The sequence below is a fragment of the Hippocampus comes genome, unplaced genomic scaffold (assembly GCF_001891065.2).
Source record: "Hippocampus comes isolate QL1 unplaced genomic scaffold, H_comes_QL1_v1.1 scaffold226, whole genome shotgun sequence".
NCBI classification, from domain to species: Eukaryota; Metazoa; Chordata; class Actinopteri; order Syngnathiformes; family Syngnathidae; genus Hippocampus; species Hippocampus comes.
Window position 1 is genome coordinate 414018 of NW_017805477.1, and position 23312 is coordinate 437329.

General features: G+C 46.1%; 1 long non-coding RNA gene across 1 annotated transcript in view; it reads left to right on the plus strand.

Annotated features, from left to right (window-relative positions):
- Positions 1–564: 564 nt before the first annotated feature.
- LOC109519164 (uncharacterized) overlaps positions 565–23312 on the plus strand; it is a 28196-nt gene continuing 5448 nt past the window's right edge. The window contains exons 1-2 of the long non-coding RNA XR_002168889.1: positions 565–643; positions 7599–7790. This is a non-coding gene — a long non-coding RNA (uncharacterized LOC109519164). The remainder of the gene's footprint in view (positions 644–7598; positions 7791–23312) is intronic.

Below are 23312 nucleotides of genomic sequence, written 5' to 3' on the forward strand. Positions count from 1 at the left end.
AGGGGGCTATATTGTCAGACCCCGAAATGGGGATTGAATGTGATGTGGGGAAAGTGTGAAGTTAGGAGAATGGAGAAATAAATGAAACGGAGGCAGTGGGATGAAGGACTGCTCAGTCACTCCTCTGTAACAAATGGAAAGTCACTAGTGGCTGTTGATGATTACTTGTTTTCTTCGAGGATCAATGTGCTAAACACATTGTTTAATGGTTCCTCATTAAACTTTTAAGAGGAGACATTGATTGAGAAGAAAGAATCAAGTTCATATTTGAGCGTTCTAATCAAATATTATAATTTTACATTAAGATTCCATTGATTTACAGCGATCTTTTTTGTGAGCAAAGGGACATTTTCTCTTGTGCTTTCCATGCATATGCAAAAGAACTTGATCTAAAATAAAAAAAAAAAGATTAAAAACAGGAACCCATGCAGTTTTTACTTTGATTCTTTGACGTATCTCTCGATCATTCAAATCGAACGCGTCCGGGTCCATTCTGACTCGTTCGAGTCGCGTGCAGTCCCACATGCCGACCGCTAGATGGCGGATAGCGCACAATGTTCGAGAGTAGACCTGCGCACCGAGGAAGAACGCTCACCAGTCTCGAACGGGGCGAAACGTCCGTTTTGCTGACTTCCGATCGCAGGTTGGTAAAAATGAATATTTTCAGAGTACAATAGAAACTGTTTGTGTCCGAAGAGGTCCGAAATTGTATCGTTGGAAGTGCGGGTCGAGAAGCGGGTTCTGCAAATGTATTTGTTTTCACTTTTGAGGTCGTGTGTGCAAATGCAAACGGCCCAGAACATGGGCAATGCAAAACGCTTCGAGTTAGCCCGCATGTCAGGAATCGTTTCGTTACTTTTTCCAAAGACATTTCGGAAACATTTTTTTCACGCAATCTGACATTTACTCTCTTTCATGTGTCATTTTTTTGGGTTGATTAGAAACGACCACTGATGCCATCGCAAACCGACATTAAATACATGTGATTGTGAAGAACAATAAATATTCCCCGTGAGAACTAACGGCACGAAACGTGTGCCCTGCCTACTTGCAGAACTAAATCAAGAGCAATCCGCACTCAACTGGCAACCTTTGGAGCACTTTTGACTTGAGGATCAAAATGAATCATCAATGTCACGTGTTCAAAAATCAGAACTCGACACGGAGCAGAAAGTGGAAGAAAACAGTTTTGCTTTGGGAATTCTGTATTCAGGAGGCATTATCAAGAGGCATTTTATTAACGTACTAGTTGGAAATAGTTCCTTTGCATATCGAGAAAAAGTCGATACAGAATCAATGTATTATTTTTAATAGTCGTGGCCATAGACGTTACCAATTGCGTCACACACAAAGAACCAGACCCGGCCCTGACATTGACACCACCAACAATGTCAAGCGATGTGCACGTAGCCATCGTTCAAAAGTAACTTTGGACAATTTGAGACTTTTTTTTTTTTTAATCTCTCATATTTTGTTTCTACCCCAGTGCAGGGCTAAAATCCGTCAATCTGCCACTCATCAATTTTATCACCAGTTCTTTTCTTCTCCACCAACCTAAAATCCCCAAAAGGAAAGCTTTTGGTGTTCTTTTGAAAAATTGTCCAGAGGGAAAAAAAAAAAAAAAAAGAATGATTCCAAAACACTCAGCCCCCTTTTCTCTCTCTCTCTCAATAAAGAGAACAAAAATGCCCGGCACTTGATGTACGAGGTCCCCACGTAACAGGATCTCAAAGTTGAGTTGCTTGAGTTGGATTGATTGGGGTTGGGCCATTAGGAACTTAGTGATGATTTGCAAGTATCCTACTGTAGAATGTAGAAGTAGGTCTCATGTAGGTCTCTGGTTGACTTGTGACGATGTCGCATGAATGATCCTCAAGTAACTAAAAAAAAAAATGGTCACCTTACAACTGTTTGTTCTGTTTTTTTTTTTTTTTTTTTAAATTCTCAATGTGGTGTTGGGATTCGGCTGCTGTGAAGCGCAGAGCTGGATATATTCTGTCAGAGGGTCGTTGGCCACCCCAGCAGGGTGGATAAACCATCAACTATTTTCCTTAATGCCTTGAACAGAAAGCGGATGAAATGAACTCGACAATCCAAACAATCTAGAATTGCTTTCTTGACTGACCTCGGCGTGTTTCAAAATGTTGACAAATTTCAAAATGGCCCTGTTGTCCTTCCAGCTTTCTGGATGCGGCCCTCAAAGGAAAAAAGTTTGGACACCCCCGTTCGAAAAGATTCTTCGAAGCAACGTTATTTGTTTTGTAATCTACTCAATGGATGTCTTGAAATCTGGATGCTCATGCTAACAAAACCATCTGAGGTGTCTGTGCTGATCCACGAGCATTCTAATCAGCAAAGGTATGCCTTGAAGTCGACATTAAAGTCTTAGTTTACGACGAATGTTGCTTAAACAACAAGTGGACCGGATTGTGTTTTTTAAGCATCAGTCATAATGAAAACATGGAGAAACACCACTTAACTAGAAAAAAAACCCTTAAAAATGCAACATGCCGTTTTAATTAATGAGTCTACACTGGAACGAGTTTGTCTTCTGGAGGAAACTATTAATTTATGGTGTTGGGCTGTAAAGTGCCCCCCCACCCCACCCTTGGCCCCCTCTTTTGCTGTTTCAAACACAGCTTGTCACTGTGGCAAGCTTGACGCTTGCTAAACCAAGTGCAGGAGCCAGCTTTTATCGTGGCGTTAATCCCGAGCCCCTGGGTCCCTTTGCCACGTCCAGCAGATGAAAGGCCTTGCCCAGATGTTTACAGCCTGTGAAAGTGGCAGGGAGCTGGTGTCGGATGCTGGCATGGCGCACCGACAGACGCAAAACAAGACCGTAAAGCCCCATGCTGTTTATGCGCAGTTTCGGAAACAGGAGGAAAGAAACTGCGTTAAAGGGAAACGACCGAGCCATAACATTTGACGAGTGTAGGTGCCGCGTGTAGGTGCACGTTGACCGCCGAGGGTAAATTTAAATGTGTTGGGGTCTTGACGCAAGGCATCTCACCAAGGCAATGCAAACATAGACGAGTTCATGCAATGGGTGGGGCAGAATATGCCTTTTTGGGTCCCATTTGTACAGGCCAAAAGGTGCATGTTGACTGTAATTGATCAGATGGGAACCATCGGTCGCATACGAGCTATCTGGTACAAAGTAGGACGGGGGGAGTGGTGGCTAAGATGTTGTCTTTGTGCAAATGATCAGATGGGAACCATCGGTCGCATACGACCTATCTGGTACAAAGTAGGACAGGGGGGGAGTGGTGGCTAAGATGTTGTCTTTGTGCAACACGAAATGTACTCGGTCACACCAATCTGTCGAATACACGTACCATCTGCGCCCTCTGTCACAGTGCCTTTATTTAGCTTCATCCCCAAGCAACGACATATCACAGAAATACTGGATGGAAAAAACTTTGTCCTGGCCTGGGACCGCCTTGGGATCCCCCCCGGAAGAAGTACCATCCACTATATCGTTATGTATGTAGCGCTTTCACAGCAACTGTAGTTGAAACAAACAAAGAGCTTTGCAGAACAGTTAACATCAAAGAAGAAAAGTGGCTGGGCAGAGGAAAGTCTGGGCTTCCTTGCAAAAGCCGTAGCCCCCGCGACCCCACCGCGGATGAGCGCTCGAGAATGGATGGATAGTACAATTTAACGCGAGTTTCCCACAAACGGATATTCAATGATGTTTAAGATCACAAATAGCTAAGCACGTATCCCACCGAACTGTTTGCAGACGTTGTGAATGTTGATTTTCTGCGACGGTTCGTCCTTGCGACCGTTTGCGACATTCACCGAACCCTGAGAAAAAACATGGACATTCAAACGTTGGCCACTCAGTGGGATACGGGCCCTACGTGCGTGGTAAAGATGTCAAAAGTTGGTCCGACTCGATCCCGCTTAATCAAGTGCAGTGAAGTGTCCGCTTGAAAGCACGCATCTTCAAGTAAATGCGCCTTTGCTAACTCCTTATTCCAAACAAGTCTAAAACAGCCTCTGCAAGCTTATTAACCTACAAGATATTGACCTGGCGTTTGGATATGGGAGTCAACTTTGGCCCCAGGAAAAACTTTGCTCATCATGATGCAGATGTTGCCTCATTATTGCAACGAGGTCACGTTTTGACCAAAACCGCGCGGTCGAGGGTTTGTACGATCTACATTCAAGCGGCGCTTGTGTCTTCGCCACCGACCGCAATTAGAGAACATCTTTAAATGAATGTGCCACATTTCTTGGAGCCCAACTGCCTCGTGACTCAATCTGGATTGAACGGAGCACCTTTTTTGATTAAGTTACACGCGGCCGCAATGTGTCTTGTCACTTTGCGGGGACATTGGCCGATAAAATCTGCTGAAAGGAATTAGATTGTCATCGATGTGCCGGTGAGATCAAGAGAGCAACGGATCAATGGCAAAATCGCCATGCCACCGCGCTGACAATGTGAAAATGAAGAGCGAGAATTCAGCCGGAAAAAGTTTTGAGGAGTTGTTTTTGCGGCGCTTGCCGCATGCACGCGCACGCACGCTCAGAGACAGGTCTTTCCTCACACTTTAGCTTGGAGCGATTGCTCAACGCTGAAGAACGGGGAGAAAAAAGGGGAGAGGAGGAAGCCAAAGCAATTCCAATACAGCACTAATGGGCCACATCATGCCAATACAATAAATAATGGCCCTTTCAGCTCAGTCAATAGTGAGTAAATGAAAATTTAACCTTTCATTAAATGTGGTCGCATTATTTCCCTGTAACAATTTTTTTTTTTTTTTTTAACTCCTGCAAATGTGTGAAGCTGCGTACCATTTTTTTCTATGACCAAAAGGCGACCATATTACAGTAAATTCGGAAAGTCTGAATTGTTATTTCACACTGTCCTTCAGGTGTTGCTGAATATCCATTAAATGCACTGTTGTGATTTTTTTTTTTTGTTCGACGGCTGTATTTTACAGGAGCAGCCAGTAATCAAAGACACTTATTAGAGCGGTCTTTAAATCGAAATGTCATTTCTGTTTGATGATTTGACATTCATTCCAAGAATTTACTCAAGGAAATGTTTGTTGTGAGCTTGACAGAAAATAGAAGTCGAATGTGTATTTTTTTTTTTTTAATCACTTGACAGCACTAATACCAATGTCTAATATCAGTATGCTCTGATTACATCGGAATCTGCGGTGATGATTGAGGCCCATGACTTTTTAGAAATCGGTTTAGTTTCAAATATCCTCCAGGCATGGAAGAAATTGTTTGGATTTCAGAACTTGCTAAGAAAAGCAATATCATTTGTATGCACATCTAAACAAGTCGTGAGACTCCGGTGAGTGAGGTTTGTTTGGAAGCGGCAGACAAAGTTTCGACCATAATATACAAATAGGGGGGGTAATGGCTGCATGATAATGTTACACAATTTGCATTTATAAAATGAAAATTCAGACCGGCAAAGATCCATGATGCATTCATTCACGCAGTAACACATCCTTGTTGTTTTTAGCACGCGCACCAAACTTCTCCCTTTTTCCTCAGTGTCACCAATAATGAACATGTGCACCTTTTCCCCCCTGCAGCCTTCATACACAATTTAGCCAGAAAGCCATAGCTGATCATGATTTAGCTTTTGACACAGCCAGCCCCGAGGCTGGGAAGGGGTGGGGGGGGGTGGGGGGACTAATACAGATATCTGACTCCCAGACCACGATGGAGGGAACGAGAGAGGGAGAAAGTGGAAAGGCCTTTATTGACTAAATGATAAAGAGGTTGGTCATGATAAATAACGGTCATTTTATTGTGGAATTCCCAGAAAAGACACAATATATAAAAAAAAAAAAGTTGTTTGCCCGAGTCTCAGCGGACTCGAGCTCCCTACAGAGCGGCCTATTGTTAAACTCTAATGTTCCTCCTCTGGGGTGGAGGTCACAAATTGTGTTGGAAGGACCCGCTGCTATGAATACTACATAAGGCTGATGCAGAGCAGCGGTGTCCTCTTCGTTCGTCTCTGGCTCAATGAAAAGGGTCCGGCCGAGACAGCGCCGGTCTTGCCCCGTGGGCCTCTCTCCGTCTCCCTTCTCTCTTCCCTCCCTCATTTGACCAAGTCGCCGTTCCCTCAACGTGTGGTCATCACGCAATTTTCGCAGCACATCAACCATGGGAGGGGATGCCGTCTCGGCTGCCGCCTCTGAGTCTCCGGGCCTCGGCCATCACTAAGATGAGATGGCTGAGCCTCCGAGGACAGATAAACTCCTCAGCGGTGCCTCGTCAATGACATTGAAAGCGGGGGACAATCTCAATTTGTTCAAAGACAATGGAAGACGATAGTCTTGTCTGCTTTCAATGCAATTGATGAAGCGCCACCTCTCTCTCGTCGTCGGGTAAGAGAAAAAAACAAAACAAATGCCGCGCGTAAACATATCAGGTTGTTATTACAGCTGACCTGAAGAATAACGAGAAGTAAGTAACCATTGCTTAGCAGTTAAGATCTTCACCTTGCGGCGTTTTACACAAACAATGGCGGGCACATTTTCTATATTAACACAAATTGGGTCCACCCTCCGATCTGATCGGCAAATAGCTTGATAGATCGATAGAGAATTCATTGATGAACAGTATTTATATTCATCTATGTTCTGTATTGCAGAAATCCAGTGGTAGCTACTGTGCGTGTTTGCCTCAGGACACCTCCACAGTCCTTGAATACTGATTGGCGAATGGCCCAGAAATGAGCAGTCAAATCCAATTAAATGACTCAAATTAAATTGTACAATGGTTATGGAATACCTGATCAAATTACTCACATTCTGGGGATTTCAACAGCAACCAATTAGTTCCGAGTATAAAGTTCACATACTCAAATTAACACCTCGAGAAGACGGGGCTTTCATTTGATGCCAGCGATACATCATAATTACATTTTTTCAAATGAATGTATTTGATAGCGAAACATAAATAGTTCATCTTGATAAGCGTTCGAGCCTTGTGCAAGGCTGGCAAAATTAAAGAGAAGCTATTACTGTTTGAAAGGCCCCAACCGGTATGGCCGTTGCGGTAAAAAAACAAAACAGGCCTTTAATTGCAACAATGTCGTGAGCGTGTTTCCTGTACATTGCGAATGCATCATATTTGATATTTTTTAATCATTTTCCTTTTATTCTTCTGCTTGCTTCTCCCTTTCATCATTTTGCTGCTGTAAATTGGGAATTTCTCCATTGCGAGACATCGTGAGGATTCTTACCTTATCTTATCTTAACTTATCAAAGGGGCTGGTCTAACAGCGAACGAGAAGTAGTTCATTGGCCAAAAGAGACACGTTGTCATCTCTGCGATAATGATGGAATTCGTTGGAAATTCCTGGCTTAATTGTACGAGGGACTTACTGACCTTTTTTTACTTTTAAATTTAGCTCCTCAAGGTGCCTTTGCAAGGTGAAACGCGTGAGTAATTAGGTACAAAATCAGTCCATTAATTGACTTTTAACCAATTTTCATCTGCAAGCTCAACATATATGCACGAACTCCTCTTTTCAAAGCGAATCACTTTGAGCAATCAAACAATCCGTGTGCCCATACAGTAATGATGCTCTCTCTCTCTCTCTCTCTCTCTCTAACCAGAGTAATACTGTAGGGTGGGAGCGGCACGGCCGGGTGGTAGCGCGGTCTGTTTCCCTAACCCGGAGGTTGCTGGTTCGATGCCCGGCCGTTGCGGCTATGTCAAAGTGTCCTTGAGCAAGCGACGGAACCCCCTCCACTTGGTCCCGGTTCTGCATCACCAGTCGGTGAATGAGGCAACGGCGCTTTGAGTATGTGAGTGGCAGCCCGTTTACCGTTGGCATGACTGCAGGAGCCTAAAACTCATGTGCTGATAAACATTCAAGAATAAAAAGCAGACATATCTGCCGTTTGCCAATGACACCACTCTCATTATATTTATTGATCAATTGTATCATTTTCTTGGGTTAAAAATGTCATCCATGTCCAGATTTACACAGAAACGGATTTTCTATTTACAGTACGTGACTGCGACAGTCCTCGATCCACTCAACATGTTCCCTTTCTTTGTCTGCGGTGTTCTTAGGGGCCACGTGCATCTGTTCTTGCGCGAATGGCCACAGAAGAACCATAAACGGTGTGAGATGATAACGCTGCTTTAATTACCCCTTGGTCAGCCCACTTACCAACCTATTGCCGCGGCAGTCAATATCCCTAAAGATCCATTCATGCCTCGGCTGATGGTTAACTTGGGAGCCTTTGCTGAGTGCTTCAGCCTAATTGATATCCTTATTTAGCAATGAGCCGGTGGGAGTCGGAGCGAAGTTAAATGGAGCAGTTTACCAGGCGGAGCGCTTGAGAAACCCCATCCCTGACATGACCATTGACGAAACTTGATGAGGATTTTGAACGGCGAGGATTTCTTTTCGAGAGTTTTTCATGAGAACTGCAGTTAGATTGCGAAATAACTGGAGCTCGTAGAGGCAAAACTCCAATTGTGGCTTCCCTTCACGAGCTCCCTGTACATTTTAAGCTCCTCCCTCTACATCCCTGCCCGGTCCTTCAGGTCAGCGGACCAAATGCTTCCGGTGGTACCGAGCACCACTATGATGCCAGTAACTCCGTACTTAAACACAGGTTACTGTAATATGACCGTGTTTGAAATGAACATTGAACCCGTCGATCCAACAAGTCGCACAAAGCTATAAGGGGCGATGGAAAAATCATATAAATTGGGTTTGTAGGTCTCCCCTCCTGCCTGTCTCCCCAGATATGTCTCCCTTAACAGCTCAAAGTAATTAGCCACGACCACATGCCAAAGGTAGGGTAGCTACCGAACACCGAGTCGGCAGCAGGCAGACCTTATCTTTAATTTGAGACAGAGAGGAGCTCCGTTCGGGGCTCGTGGGGAGCTGGGAGCGATGAGCTCGTAGACTCCCAAGGTCGCCTCACTGAGACAAAGTAGTCTAGGGACAAAAGGATACCCATATTAAGTGGGGTGCGGTGTGACAGTTTAATTATCTCCTTCCAAAGCATCTTGATTTCCACCGTACCAAATCTTTAGCGTCGTTTGCGATGGGGGAAAAAACAACCCAAAGTGAGTTTCAAACATATACAGAGTGATATTCTTTTCTAAGTGTTCCAAACTTTTGAGTGATGCCCCCTAAAGTCCTTTAGGGCTTCCCATTAGTCACAACGGTGAGCACAGACCTCATCCACACATGGGGGGGGGGGAATAAATAAATAAAAATACTTCCAGTCTTGGCCAAGTGCCGCCAGGCCATTCTTTATACTGTCAAGATGAAGAAGAGGATAAACGCTCAGAGTCAATAATGACATATCAGATACTTGACATGAAAACGTGGCGCGCCATTGTGGTGAATGGAAGTGCCTCGGTCCAGTTATGATGCAACTTGGAAAGGGGAAAGAGAAGAGGCAGCGAGTGGAGAAACAAGTGCCACTGCTGCACGGGCTCAAGTTTGGAAGTACCGTTGCTTTTGTTCTATTCTGCTCTCAAATGAAGTTGTGGCGTGAGATGGTACAAAATCCTATGACCACCAACTCACGCACTTCGGAAATTGATGGCATTTTTTTCGAGAGAAAGACGTCCATCCTGTCCACGTTGGACTAAAATGTGGTTGCCCGGAAACACAGTGGAGCCTATCAGCAAAAAGTCACTTCTTGCAGAGGTTCTCTCAAATGTTTTGTTTCCAGGGACCATATACATTGGGAGATTTATTTTTTATTTTTTAATTCCCAAGGACCCCCCTCATAATCCATTGAAGCCCCTGAAGTGATGAAAAAACGCTGTTGCCGACCTACGTTTACGTGTTTGAAGCCTTATTGCCATCGGTTTTATCGAGCGCCAGTCAAATCCGATTTCTGTCAGAGTTTTAAACCAAATGATCCGTTTCCAAGTTCTATCAGTGAGATAAAACTCTGTTTAGGTTGAAGATCAGCACTGCCCCATGAGAAAAGCTCACCTCAACTTAGTGTTTGGAAGGCCCTAAAACGCACCCACGGTATTGTACACAAACGTCGCATACCAGGTTGCAGCTCCGGTTTGACGCTAACACCAACAGAAACATTCTTGTCTTGAGCGAACCAGCAACTTGACTTGAATATTTTTATGCAGGAGTGGCGAAAGTTGAGAGCGAGAGAGCAGTAGTTTGAAAGAGACCACGTTAAGATCGGTGCTGCAGGCTAAGCAGGTTGCTATGCGCTGAAATGCTAAAAAGCTTCCTGCCTCTCCGTTGTGGGTCGGCGAGCCTGTGCCGACTCGTCTTGACGATTTACACACATGCGGTCTTCCACCCTTTTTAATCATTTTTGATAGGCCTCCCCGGGATGCCGTCCATTTCATTTGAAAGGGCTGAGCCACCCAAACATTCTTACCACCTTAAAATTGATGTCTGCCTCAACACGCCCTGCCCCACTGTGACTCGGCAAGGTGAAACGCAGTGAGGTAAAACTCTGTTTAGGGTTGAGCGGATAATTTGAGGCCAGTACTGCCGGTGAAAAAGTTCGGGACGATCCATGAGTCATTCTGAAGTGACTGAATAAAGAGCCGTTCAAATACCGACATGTTGACAACACAACTGTACAGAAAGAATGGTTCACTCAAGAATAAATGAATACAAATGTAAACGAAGTGTGGCTTGTGGAAGGAAGCTGTGTAATGAGAATGCTAAATCTCGTGTGATGTTTGGAAAGGGTTCAGGGGCCTCAAATTGGTGCCCAGCGGGCCGTCAATTGAGTACACTTGCGCTACGTTATACGGCGATGCCAACCAAAAGTTTGATCAAAGTCTGTTGTTGCATTTCAAAATACAAACGTTCTTCAAATCTTCACGTGTGACTATTGGATATGACTTTAAAAAAAAAAATTGGACAAATAATCCCCCCCCCCATCTCAGGGCCCTTGCGTTCTTCACCTCCAGAAGACAACGCAGGCACTACTGTACGTGTTTCAGTATGCACTGACTCCGCTCGGTTTATGTTGGTGTCATTCCCAAATGCTTCTACGTTCCTATCATGCAGCTGGCGTCGACTGGAATATTGAGGAGCGGGGAAATTTCAAAATGATTATTTTTATGCGATGCTCATTCAACATTTGTTTCGATGTACAATTCACCGATGGCACTGGCAAAGAATGGCGATCCGGTGAGAGGTTGCTTGCCTTAAAAGTAGATCTTCGGTCCAAAAAGACTGGGCGCCCCGGGTGTATATTGATGCTCAACAATATATTTTTAGGAGCTCGAGCTGAATAATCTAAATGAAATAGTACAACCTTGATAGAGCCGATGATTTATTGGCTTTTTAAAGGCATAATATTTCATAAAGTGGTTATATAGTAGCTCATTAGATTGTGAACGTACAGAAAGAATGGTCCACTCAAGAACAAATGAATACAAAAGTAAGAAGTATTTGAGACACTAACACAATAGATATGAAGAGATCATATTTCCTCTCACAATGAATTGAGTTTTGGGCCATTCCAGAAGGTTGTCCTGCGTGTCTTTGGTGCAAGCCGATGTCACGGTCCACGTTTCACAATGCTGCACAATGAATGGGCTAAGCGACCGCACGGTGAGGTCATCCAAACGAAGCGTGGCTTGTGGAAGCTGTGTCATGAGAATGCTTAATCTCGTGTGATGTTTGGAAAAGGTTCAGGGGCCTCAAATTGGTGCCCAGCGGGCCGTCAATTGAGTACCGGTACACCTGCGCTACATTATACGGCGATGCCAACCAAAAGTTTTATCAAAGTCTGTTGTTGCATTTCAAAATAGAAACGTTCTTCAAATCTTCACCTGTGACTATTGGATATGACTTAAAAAAAGAAATTCGACAAATAATCCCCCTGTTGTGACACAAGATTTCCTCTTCTGGGAGAAACGACACTGCCAGAACACCATCAGGGAAGCTTTATTCAGATCTGGTGTTGGAAAATGGGGGGTCTCAGGACCCTTGCGTTCTTCACCTACAAAAGACAACGCAGGCACTACTGTACGTGTTTCAGTATGCACTGACTCCGCTCGGTTTATGTTGGTGTCATTCCCAAATGCTTCTACGTTGCTATCATGCAGCTGGCGTCGACTGGAATATTGAGGAGCGAGGAAATTTCAAAATGATTATTTTTATGCGATGCTCATTCAACATTTGTTTCGATGTACAGTTCACCGATGGCACTGGCAAAGAATGGCGATCCGGTGAGAGGTTGCTTGCCTTAAAAGTAGATCTTCGGTCCAAAAAGACTGGCCGCCCCGGGTGTATATTGATGCTCAACAATATATTTTTAGGAGCGCGAGCTGAATAATCTAAATGAAATAGTACAACCTTGATAGAGCCGATGATTTATTGGCTTTTTAAAGGCATAATATTTCATAAAGTGGTTATATAGTAGCTCATTAGATTGTGAAGGTGTGCCTAATATGGTGACCCATAAGTGCAGTCTCCGATGGAGTTCAGCAGCCAGTAAATATGTCGCTCACTCCATATATCTTCTAAATCTAAATCTGCAAGCCTGAAGCGAACGTCGTATGGTCAGAGATGAAGCCCGGTGTGGTCGGATGATTCATATGGGAGAAAAAACATATTTTATTGCAGTCAGAGAGATTTATTTTCTGGCGCCGTGTTGGACGTGTAAGTACCATAATCACCAGAGGGGCGGTTCGCCATCTCATCTGTGCTCGTCTTTATAACATCAGTCAACAGAAAGGAGACAAATTCTACAACAGATAATCATAAATGAAGCATTTGGTTGCATTTTAGAAACTGTTAGGAGACATTCTGGACAATGACGAGCCGCTCGCAGCGAAAGGCCAAAAGGCAAGTGGGGATGTATGTGTGCTTATATCTTATTACTTTTCGTCCCAAGATAAAATATCTTATTAGTTTAGGCGTGTAAAGAAATATAGTGAGGAGAGCATCAGGTCTTGTCTGAAGAAGCCATTCATTTTAATCATGTACATTTTTGAAATTGTGTTTTGCTCCACAGAAAACGACATTAGACCACACAGAAAACTTTCAGAGTCGGTCGGGCTTTGAGGAAAATGTACACGTTTGGCGATTTCTCGTTGTACACCGGTTGTCTTTTCCGAATCCACTTTATCAACTCTGAATTCCAGTTTGATAATCAGCACTCGTTGTATCAGCACTGGGTGGTACTGTTGTTATTGTTCCGATTTCTCACCTCCATTGGAACTCGACGGCTCCATGCGACACTGGCATTGGAGTCGTGGTTCAGGCGTGAGGCAGAGCGCCCCTGGATTTCCGCCTATAATATTTGAACACTGAACCGTAGCACCGTGAGACAGACGTGCCGACATTTTGGGAGCCCGTGTAAAGAAATATAGTGAGGAGAGCATCAGGTCTTGTCTAAAGAAGCCATTCATTTTAATCGTGTACATTTTTGAAATTGTGTTTTGCTCCACAGAAAACGACGTTAGACCACACAGAAAACTTTCAGAGTCGGTCGGTCGGGCTTTGAGGAAAATGTACACGTTTGGCGTTTTCTCATTGGATACTGGTTGTCTTTTCCAAATCCACTTTATCAACTCTGAATTCCACTTTGATAATCAGCTGTTGTTATTGTTCTGATTTCTCACCTCAACTGGAACTCAACGGCTCCATCCGACACTGGCATTGGAGTCGTGGTTCAGGCGTAAGGCAGAGCGCCCCTGGATTTCCGCCTATAATATTTGAACACTGAACCGTAGCACCGTGAGACAGACGTGCCGACATTTTGGGAGCCGTCTTGCTGTCTTTAAGGAATGATGGCAAAATGCAGGGCGCCACTTGACTGCAACGATAATCTTGGGATTTTGCTCCAGACAACACAGGCATCACAACAGGGCACCTCCGTACAGATTCTGTAGAGAATAACAATTAGTATCTTGTTTTTAGTCATGCGAGTCCAACGTCCGTCCCTCGACCTGAAGAAAAGCACACTTGCTGGAGCCCAACGCGGTGGGCCACAAAGAAGCGTGGAGCTGAATGTTGGAAAGAAATGAACATGCCCATTTGTTTTTATTCATGCGAGTCCAACGTCCATCCCCGACCTGAAGAAAAGCACACTTGCTTGAGCCCAACGCGGTGGGCCACAAAGAAGTGTGGAGCTGAATGTTGGAAAGAAATGAACATGCCCAATCATTCATATGACAAAATGGAAAAGGTTTGTCTCCGGTTTCCACCCCGCAGCTTGAAAGAAGGCAAGCGAGATGAAGCAAAGTTAAACAACAACAGGCAGTTAATCTGCATTAGCATAGAGCTCGGGTGTCCATTCTGTCCAGGGGTCTTGAATAAAAATGTAGGCCATGTTTTTTGGATTTGCTTGTTTGTATTTAGAAGCGCCCTTTTATGAAAGCCAGACATTCTTCACGGAGGCCCGATTCATTTCATTCTCCCAATGCTAATGAGAGCTTAAAAACGCATTCTTCCGAATTGTTATGCGCGTACCGGGCACGTATGGACAGCGAGCCATTGACACTCACGCTCCCGCCTATGGACAATTTCGAGTCTTCAGTGAACCTGACGGGTGTGGTTTTTTTTTGGGAATGTGGGAGAAAGCCAGAGTTCCCGGAGAAACACACAAGCACAAAGAGAACGCGCAACATCCACATCGGGGGGCCTGAGAGAATTGAACCCGGGACCTTTGGTCTCCGAGGCACACCTCCAGTCTACCATGTTACTCGATATAACAATATCGGACATCGGTTTAAAGTGGATTGTCGGTCCCAACTGATGAAGATCAGGGAAGACTTAAAAAAATCACTGAAAACAAACCACGCCACAATTGGATTATTCGATCTCAGCGACATCCTTACTTGATTGGCACTGAATTTCTTGAATTTCCACGTCAAGAAGGCAGAAGTGACGGTGTTTGGTCCCAGTGGCCCTTGTACATCCCACCCGGCGGACCTGGGCCGGCGGACCTGGGCCTGCCGGCTCCTTATCTTAAGCCAACAGTCTCCAACTTGGGTCTTCAACTGGTCAGTGAGTTGAAATTGGACCGGCCCGGCCCCAGCTGACCTCTCGGAGCTCCTACGCGCCTGCCCGATGGCTCAGGTCTATGGACCAGACACTATTTCGAGATACCGAGAACCAAGCGGCGGCTCGGAGGGGATGGAGCCGTTTCCATTGCCGGTCGCTCTCTTTGGAATGAATGTTGGGCAAGCCCCATCTTTAAAACCCGTCTTCAAACTCATTTTTATTCTTTGGCTTTTGTTTTTGTGCTTTCTCGTGTCTTCGTTACTCATTTCCTGTTTTATTGTTTGTTGTGGGATGAATTATTTTGCCTCCGTGTACGGCACTTTGTATACAGCGGCGGCTGTTTTCAATTGCTGTAGACATACTTCTGAGTTGAGTTTAAAGGCCAAAGGAGAAGCTCGTCTGATTTCAACTTGACATGAAAAAGGCACTTGAACGGACTAAGCAGTGAAAGCATCAAGGAATGTGTTTGGGATTGGATCAATTATCTGGGCAGGTACGTGCAGGCGCTTGTACTTTTGTTGTTAATGCATTTAACCGCATTTCACGGAAGGGAAAGAAAAGCGCACTGCCGTGGCTGCACAAGTGACCGTATATTCTAAGTGTTCTTACCCTGCCATCTGCTGGCCCAGATCATTGCAGGCCCCGCATCCACCCATCCATCCATCAAGCTTCCCCACTTGACATTTTCACCCTTTGCTATTTCACCTCAGTGTCCCTGTCTGTCTCTTTGTTTACTTCTCTTTCCATGTGAGCGTACGTCGTGCCCTCCGTACACGTCACGCCCTTGTGGAGAACTGCAGGGGCGAGGCGGACAATCGCTATCCAAAAAATAAATAACAAGAAGAAATAAGCACGCTGTTTGAAAAGGGATTTTAATTGAGGCATTTGTTATTTTTGAAAAGGTGAACTCCCGAGGGCATGTGGCGAGAGAGGAGAAGCGGCGGGCGGCCCTATTCATATCCGCAGACATTCTTCAAGAATGGCATCTTTTGGACTTTCCCCTTTTGAAATGCGCACAACCTTAAATGGCCTAAATATCGTCGAATTCCCGGCAGGTTGGTGGCGGTTGGTCCGACTAAAAGTGCAAGGTGCTGCGATTGCAGATTTGAATGAATGCAGAAGTCGGTTTCATGGAAGGAAGAGAAAGGACAAAATGGCCTGTTTGCATACTCATGAGGTGCCATCTATCTTTCTGTTGACCTGATCCATTTCTTCTTCCTTTGTTTGCACTTCTCTTCATTTGTTTGCCTTGTTTTTCTCCTTGTTATGTCTTTACCCCGTGAATATGTCCTCGATGACACAAGGGGCCTGTTGACTGTTCAGCGAAGACCTCTTGTCCGGTTTGGTTTTTTTTCTCCAGCTTAACTTGAGAGGAAGTCAGCAGAGCGCTCATTTGTTGTTCTTTGGCTAGATCGCTTTTTGATGAGGTCCATTTCAATGGATGCCGACATCTCTTGCTTTCGATGCACAGCACACCTCGTTGACTTGATAAGGCCAATTTTGAAGAGGTACTGGTAAATTCAGAATGAAGAGGAACTTGACGCCTCAATAAATACAAACATCGAGGACGCCAATCTGCTCGGTGCATCCAGATTATAGGTGAAGATATTGTCACTTGCTGCTGTCAGCACTGTCTAGAAAATTGCAGAGCTGCCAAAATACAACCTAAAGCCCGATGTCGGATAGGATAAGTCACGTTCTTGTAATCAGGAGGGGTGGGGGTGGAGGGATACGCACGATATATGCGAAAGAAAATGTCCACTTTTCCAAGCTGTTCATAAGACACGCACATATGTAAACAAACAAGCAAATTGAACTCGGCCGCTGACTGATTTCTTTGCCATGCGCCTTTAATTACGGCTTTTTAAATGTGATTTGGAGCGTGAGCCACAAGCGTCAGAATCACAGCCACGTGAGTGAAATCCTTTGTGCACTTGCAGTGAGTGGAATGTTTGTCTCGAGCCTCAAGGGATGCGGTTTTGAAATTGCACGTCTGAATAAGATGCAGATGATCGCTTTTGGTTCAAATGAATATGATCAGAGTTCCCATTTGATGACTATTAGTTGAGCTTTTACACTCGCCCAATTAGGACTACACGACATGGATGCGGCTGCCTAAAAACAACACGTACATTCTTGTCACAGGTATGTCAAAGATGAAAATTGATTGTTTGAGAGTTGCAGACAAGCGGATAACTCGCCTCATTTGTTTTCAAGGGGAAGTCGACCACCAAATTTGCCTTGCAATAAATAGTACGCTCTCTGCGCCTCCGCTCGTCGAAACACGGCATTCGGGTGTTTGTGCAATAGGAGTTGAGCAGCAAAATCCGCCCGGTTTTAGCCAGCTGCGGGGGCGGCCATTTTGCCACTTTCTGTCCACTGAAAATGACATCCCAGTCGCATCGCTATATTCTGTGTTGAGACTCGTGGGAGGGGGGGCTGCGTAGCGCATATGATTGAAAAGAAATGTGCACATGCATCCGTCAATATGAGCCCTCAGAGTGGCCATGGCAAACTTTTCTTTCATGCGTGCTTTCCATTTTAGAGAGGTTTTGTAAATGATTAGCACGTCTATCTATTTGTCGAGTCGGCACCATATATCGCGCATGTTTTGTTTGCAGATTTATTTGAGGGCAGACAGAGCCTTCTCATTTGTAACGAAGGCACATTTCTAATATCAGCCACGTTCTGAGCAAGTGACCAAGTTGGGATGTGATCTGTTATTTAGACAGGTTGGATGCACTTCCCCACAGCCCGAAATTTCCCCCGAGGCCCTCTTCCATTTCTCACTGTCATGGATTTGAATCTTTGTACCACTGGACTCGTACAATCACTGAACATTCATCACCTGCCTAGCTTCGCAGCTACCCAGATACTGTGTGGAGATGAGAGATGTGGGCCAGACTGGCGTGAAAGGGGAATACCAAGTAGCATGGCTGCTAACGCAGGAATGCATTCGCCCATCCTGGGATGATGGGATTCAAATGTTTTTGTTTTTTTGGCGGGAGGGGGCGGTGTTAACAAATGTTTTGGCAGTCTGACAGTTTGGATGAGGTTAAATCTTGATCATAGGCTGCATAGATGATCGTAGTGGTTAGCGCCTCTGCCTCACAGTTTTAAAAACATGCATGCTCGGTATATTGAATACTCGAAATTGTGCAAATGTCTGTTGGAATGGTTGTCTGTCCATACAATAGTTCCTTGCAATTGACATGCTAACCAGTTCAGGGTGAAGCTAGCCGCCTGGGAAAGGCTCCAGCTCAACCACAACTCGTTGGAGGCCAATTATATAAAAATAGATGAAGGGCCAATGGCTCCATCTTGATCAAGTATTTTCACATACGAGGTCATGAGATCCCCAAAATAAATAAAATGGTCGTCTACAAATTGACGGATCAACTGTAATTCAAAGGGCATTGAAAGAAAAGTCACGCCCGCTTGAACCGAAACCTCGCAAATGCCGTGGTTCGGCCCGGCCGTGTTGCCCACGTGACCGAAAATACAACCACGATTGGCCAAGTGGCACGTTATCGGCAGTGATTGACAGCGCACCTCTCCCGACAGCGCCGATCAAAACGCAGCGCGGCACGAATGTCTTTGAAAAGGCCAAGCGGTCGACGGCGCAGCGAATCTCGTCTCGTGTTGTGGCCAGTTAGTGAATGTTTGATCACAGGCAGCGTCGCACATCATTGAACCGTGCGGTCTGAACCGAAATGTCTCGACAGTGTTTCCCTCGTGACTGAAAAAGGAGCCATTTGCCCAGCCTTGGCACCGGCAGCCCTGGCCTGCGCTCCTCCGCGCTCCTCGGCCTCACTTGTAAAAGTCCCTTCAACGCTAACCCAGAAAGCATAAATATGTTATGATCCCATCACCTGTCCATTTACACAGGTGTCAGCCTGCCTCACGACTCGATTTGCGGGAGGGCAGCGGGTTTTCCTGTGGCGGCGATTGGAGTCACCGCGTTATTATCAGGCAAAATGTATTCATGATCGCGCAGGTCCGACTACCCCGCGGGCTTTGTAATATAAAGCCAGACCTCTTTATCAAATTGAACAGTTTATTGGAAACAGCTTGTACACGATTTAGGCACGGTGCAGTGAGGCCGGGCTGCGGGTATCATCCCGCCGTGCCTCTCGCATACACACCTGAATGCACATTATGACAACTCTCAAAACGCGTAGCAAAGCATCTCTCTCTCTCTCTCACTCTCTCTCTCACACACACGCTAACACAAACACACATTTTTTTCTCCCACTCCTCCTCTCACACAATGGCCAGTACCTAACTCTCATTGGATGAGGCAGCGTATTTCTGTGACCAACCTTGATGCCCCAGGGGGCAACATCCGGCCCGCCACGTGATTTTTATGTGCCCCGGAAAGCAAATGTTGTGTGTCAACCTGCCTGGTCCTGTACCGAAATGTCAAATTGTCACGTGGATTCAATAACGTTGAGATTTTGTGTTTCCCTGTTTACACTCACTTGAACAATAATTGAACAAACGATTTCAAAACTAGTAGTCCGTCCATTCGTTGTGTACAATAATAATGCGATGAGACGATTCCACGATTATTCGGTTTCGCCGTCGTAACTATTCCACGATTATTCGGTTTCGCCGTCGTAACGACGTCACTCGGTGGAGCAGCGACGCTCCTTCGGATTTGCAATGGAGCCGGCCAAATAGAAACCACCAGTTGACTGGCTAATGGTTTCAAGGGATGGTCATAGGTCACATCACTCAGTGGAGCAGCGACGCTCCTTCGGATTTCCAATGGAGCCAGCCAAATAGAAACCATCAGTTGACTGGCTGGCTAATGGTTTCAAGGGATGGTCATAGGTCACACGTTAATTCCTTTCAAGTGTGAGCACGAAGGATCGGACCAATAAAAGCGGGCTGAGGAAGTAACCCGGGGCATGGCGAAAACTTGTTTGCTTAAGGGTAGAGTGAGGAAGCGCAGAAGCGGTCCCGATATGCGTATCTGTGGTGTACGGGAGTTCAAGGGAGAGAAACGTGTGTTTATCGGCACGGCCGACTACCCGTCAATGTCTCTCTCGGTTTCAGTAAATGTGTTGTTGGATGCTGTCAGCGCCGCAAAAGTTAATTAGGGTACTAAGCCGTCGTGAGGTTTTCTCCCCCCCATGTAACGGATACGCACACAAAGTCTGGCATCGCCACAGAGCGCGCCGTCTGCCGTGATAAAATATGGATGCGAGTGCTGCGAGGCAAATCGTTTATCAGCCAGGTTTAGCATGCGCGCGCTAAAAATGAATGACTGCGCTATCTGCATAGGTTGCGTGAGCTCGGTTTCGCGGACCCACCGCCGTTTGTTGTGTGTAAATGTCAGGCCGCCCGTCGCCCCCCGTGGGACGCGATCAATCAACAGATCGCCCACTTTGCTCTGCAACCGCTGTGGGCAAAGTCTCGTCCAAATATTCAAACCAACATTTCAGTCACACCTTAACTGCGAGCCTCATTGCTCAAAACTTTTCCGGGCCATCATCTGGCAAGCGTAAGAATGTTTTGGAACATTTTTTCTCATGTTCTTCACTTGCAGGATGGATGGCCGATCTAAAACGTTTGCCTCCCGTCTCCAATTTGCCCAAATGAGCCGGTCGAGGCTGTCGGCCGGTGAGAGCAAAGAAGCGTGATGGTCAGATATCTTTGGCGATTAGAAAAGGCAAGTGAAACTTGGTACGGTGTAAGGAGGTGGAGAAAGGTCACGGGCACACGCGACAGCGGTCGCGCTTCAGGCCACATGACGCTGAGAACGAAGAGTCGAAGCAACGGTTCGCGTCGAAAACTCAAGTACAATCTGGCTGAATTGTTAACACGTGCAATCTCATAAAAAAATGGCTTCATCAAAAGATATAAAACTTCCCAACAAAGACGACTAATAGATCACATCTGTATCTTCATGACCGAGTGACCGAAACAATGTCATTCTCGTAAAACACCAAATTCTCAATCATGCTGTCAATCTGGAAGGGGGGAACCCATTCGGGAGAGGGCTATTAACAAGTAATCACAAGAGGTCTGATAATGAAGAATGCCCTTCATTTTTTCAGAGGGCAAGGTACACCCCTGTGTCCAGCCGTCATCTTCACGGGAAAATATGGAGGGAACTTGGATGTTTGATGATGCGTTTCATTCACGCGGGAATACATTAATATGATAGTCAGCGGAGCGACACAGCCCTCAAGTTACGCTAGCTCATTAGTATGTTTCGACTTCTTTTTTTAATTCTAAAAAAAAAAAAAAAAAAGCAGGCATGACAGATGTATTGCCTCTGCCGAGAAGGAATTGTTTGAATTTGAAGCATGCGTCGTCCTCAAGCGCTTGGGAGGGTTCGTATGTGGGCGTTCTCCTCGTCCCTCACATGCAAATGCAATTTGTGCCGTTTCGTTCAAGTTAGAAAATGCAGGTCGGACTGCAGCAAACAATAGAAAAATGGCGCCCGTTTGGTTCGAAGATACAAGTCGATATGAGTATTGTTGGTGCGCACCAAGAAGTTAGAGCGTGCGCGCAAAGTAGCCGTGGCTCAAACCTGCCACACGGGTTTTTGGAGTGCGGGGACGGAAAGCGGAGTACCCGGCCAACTCCATGCAGGAAGGCCCGGAATCCAACCTCGCCAGTGCCGCGTGAGGCAGACGTGCTCAGCGGTCGCCCACCGGGCCGCCCCTTGTGTTGTCGTGATGCTTCACAACGCATGTCCAATAGTCAAAAACGTTGACCTTGATGGGAAACTGTCGTTCGGTGCGGCTAACGTGTGCTCTCCAGACCGCTTTTGGAATGACACGTCGCCGCTGTAGACGGAGGCCTAAAGATGACTCCCCACCGTGGCTCCAAGTGGTTTTTTTGCCAAAGTCTCCCAATCCACTCGCCAATTCCCATGAGTGTTTCGAAATGGGGGCTGTGAATGAGTCTCATTATTGTGACCTCTTAATTTTCCTTGACACACTTAACCGCGCCGGGTTTCCCCGCAAAAGGTTAGGCAGGTAATTCATCGCTTGATTGGGCTCGCTCGGCAATTAATCACGCTTAAACGCACCGCCTCGCAGAGTGATCGTTTAGGAATGGTGATGAATGGAAGCGTCAAGTATTTGTCACGTTTTGTACACGGCGGCATCGCGGGCGCGGGGCGCGCCGCGGCGCGCGCGTCTCTTTGAAAACGCAGCTGCGCTGGATGCAACGTCTGGAAAAAGGGCTCTCGTCAGAGTGCAGGTGCAAGGTCGAGAGGACGAGCCTCTCACCTTGTGGGCAGATGGGGCGGGCGGGGTCGAGATCGTCGGCTGTCTACGTCGAGTCAATTAATTTGGCAGGAGATCAATCGCTCAAGTGAGGTGATCCCATTTGCAACCCGCAGCATATCGAGAGAGAGCGAAACCTGTGACAATGTTAATCACGAACGCAGCAGCAGGTTAATTCCCACATGTCATTAGTCCACATTTTAATTCATAGAAAACTAGCACTTTTCAAAACTCTTTTAATTATATACGTACACTTAATTATAGCCCCCCCCCCCGCCCCCACCCTCCCGGTTTGTTTTCTGCGGCGCAGATGCAAAAAAACATTTATTTTGGGGAAGAGGAGATGAAAGAAAAACTGGCGGCAAGTCTCTGCTGAGTTGCCGCCACGTCTGGTAGGAATTTACTGGATTAGCTCAGTCAGAAAATGTGAGACGAACCACATTGTCAATCACCCTCGGGGCAGAGCGGCAGAGGAAGAGCTGTCAATCAAAGCAGGTCTTCAATCGTCCCATTCACATGGCCTCCTGGAATCAGTCCCTCCCGCTGACTGCTCTTTGACATGGAATGCACCGAGGCCACAAGGATGGAGAGCAGGGGGGGCGTGGGGGGGGGGGGGGACATCCCCAAAGCCTCCCCTTGCTCTCCATCTGTCTGTCTTCAGAAGTTTGGCATTTCAGCACGGAAACGTGTGAGTCACGATGGGGATAACGCCACCATGGCGACGGGAAACGACAAGTCAAGCAGACCCCCCCCCGGCTTACTCTTTGGAGTCAATGGTTTTTTGTGCTTGAGGAACACCAAGCGAGTGAATCGTAGCTCTTGGGCTTTCACCAAGCTTCTTCGGTTTGGGATGTTGTTCATTGACTTAGGCGGGTACAACGCGGCCACCCGTCGTGTCATCTTTCAAAGCGATTGAATGTGGTTGCCGGTCCGCGAACGGCCTACGCTCGTGTCAACTGTTCCGGGACACCCCAAAAATGTTGGGGAGAAGGCCCCCGACTCTTTACAACAGCGCCGTCAAAACAGGAGTTCGCAACATCCAGGGAGGGGCTGGGTTAGCGGGGGGGGGGGAGACAAATGATAAACGCAACATCCAGGTG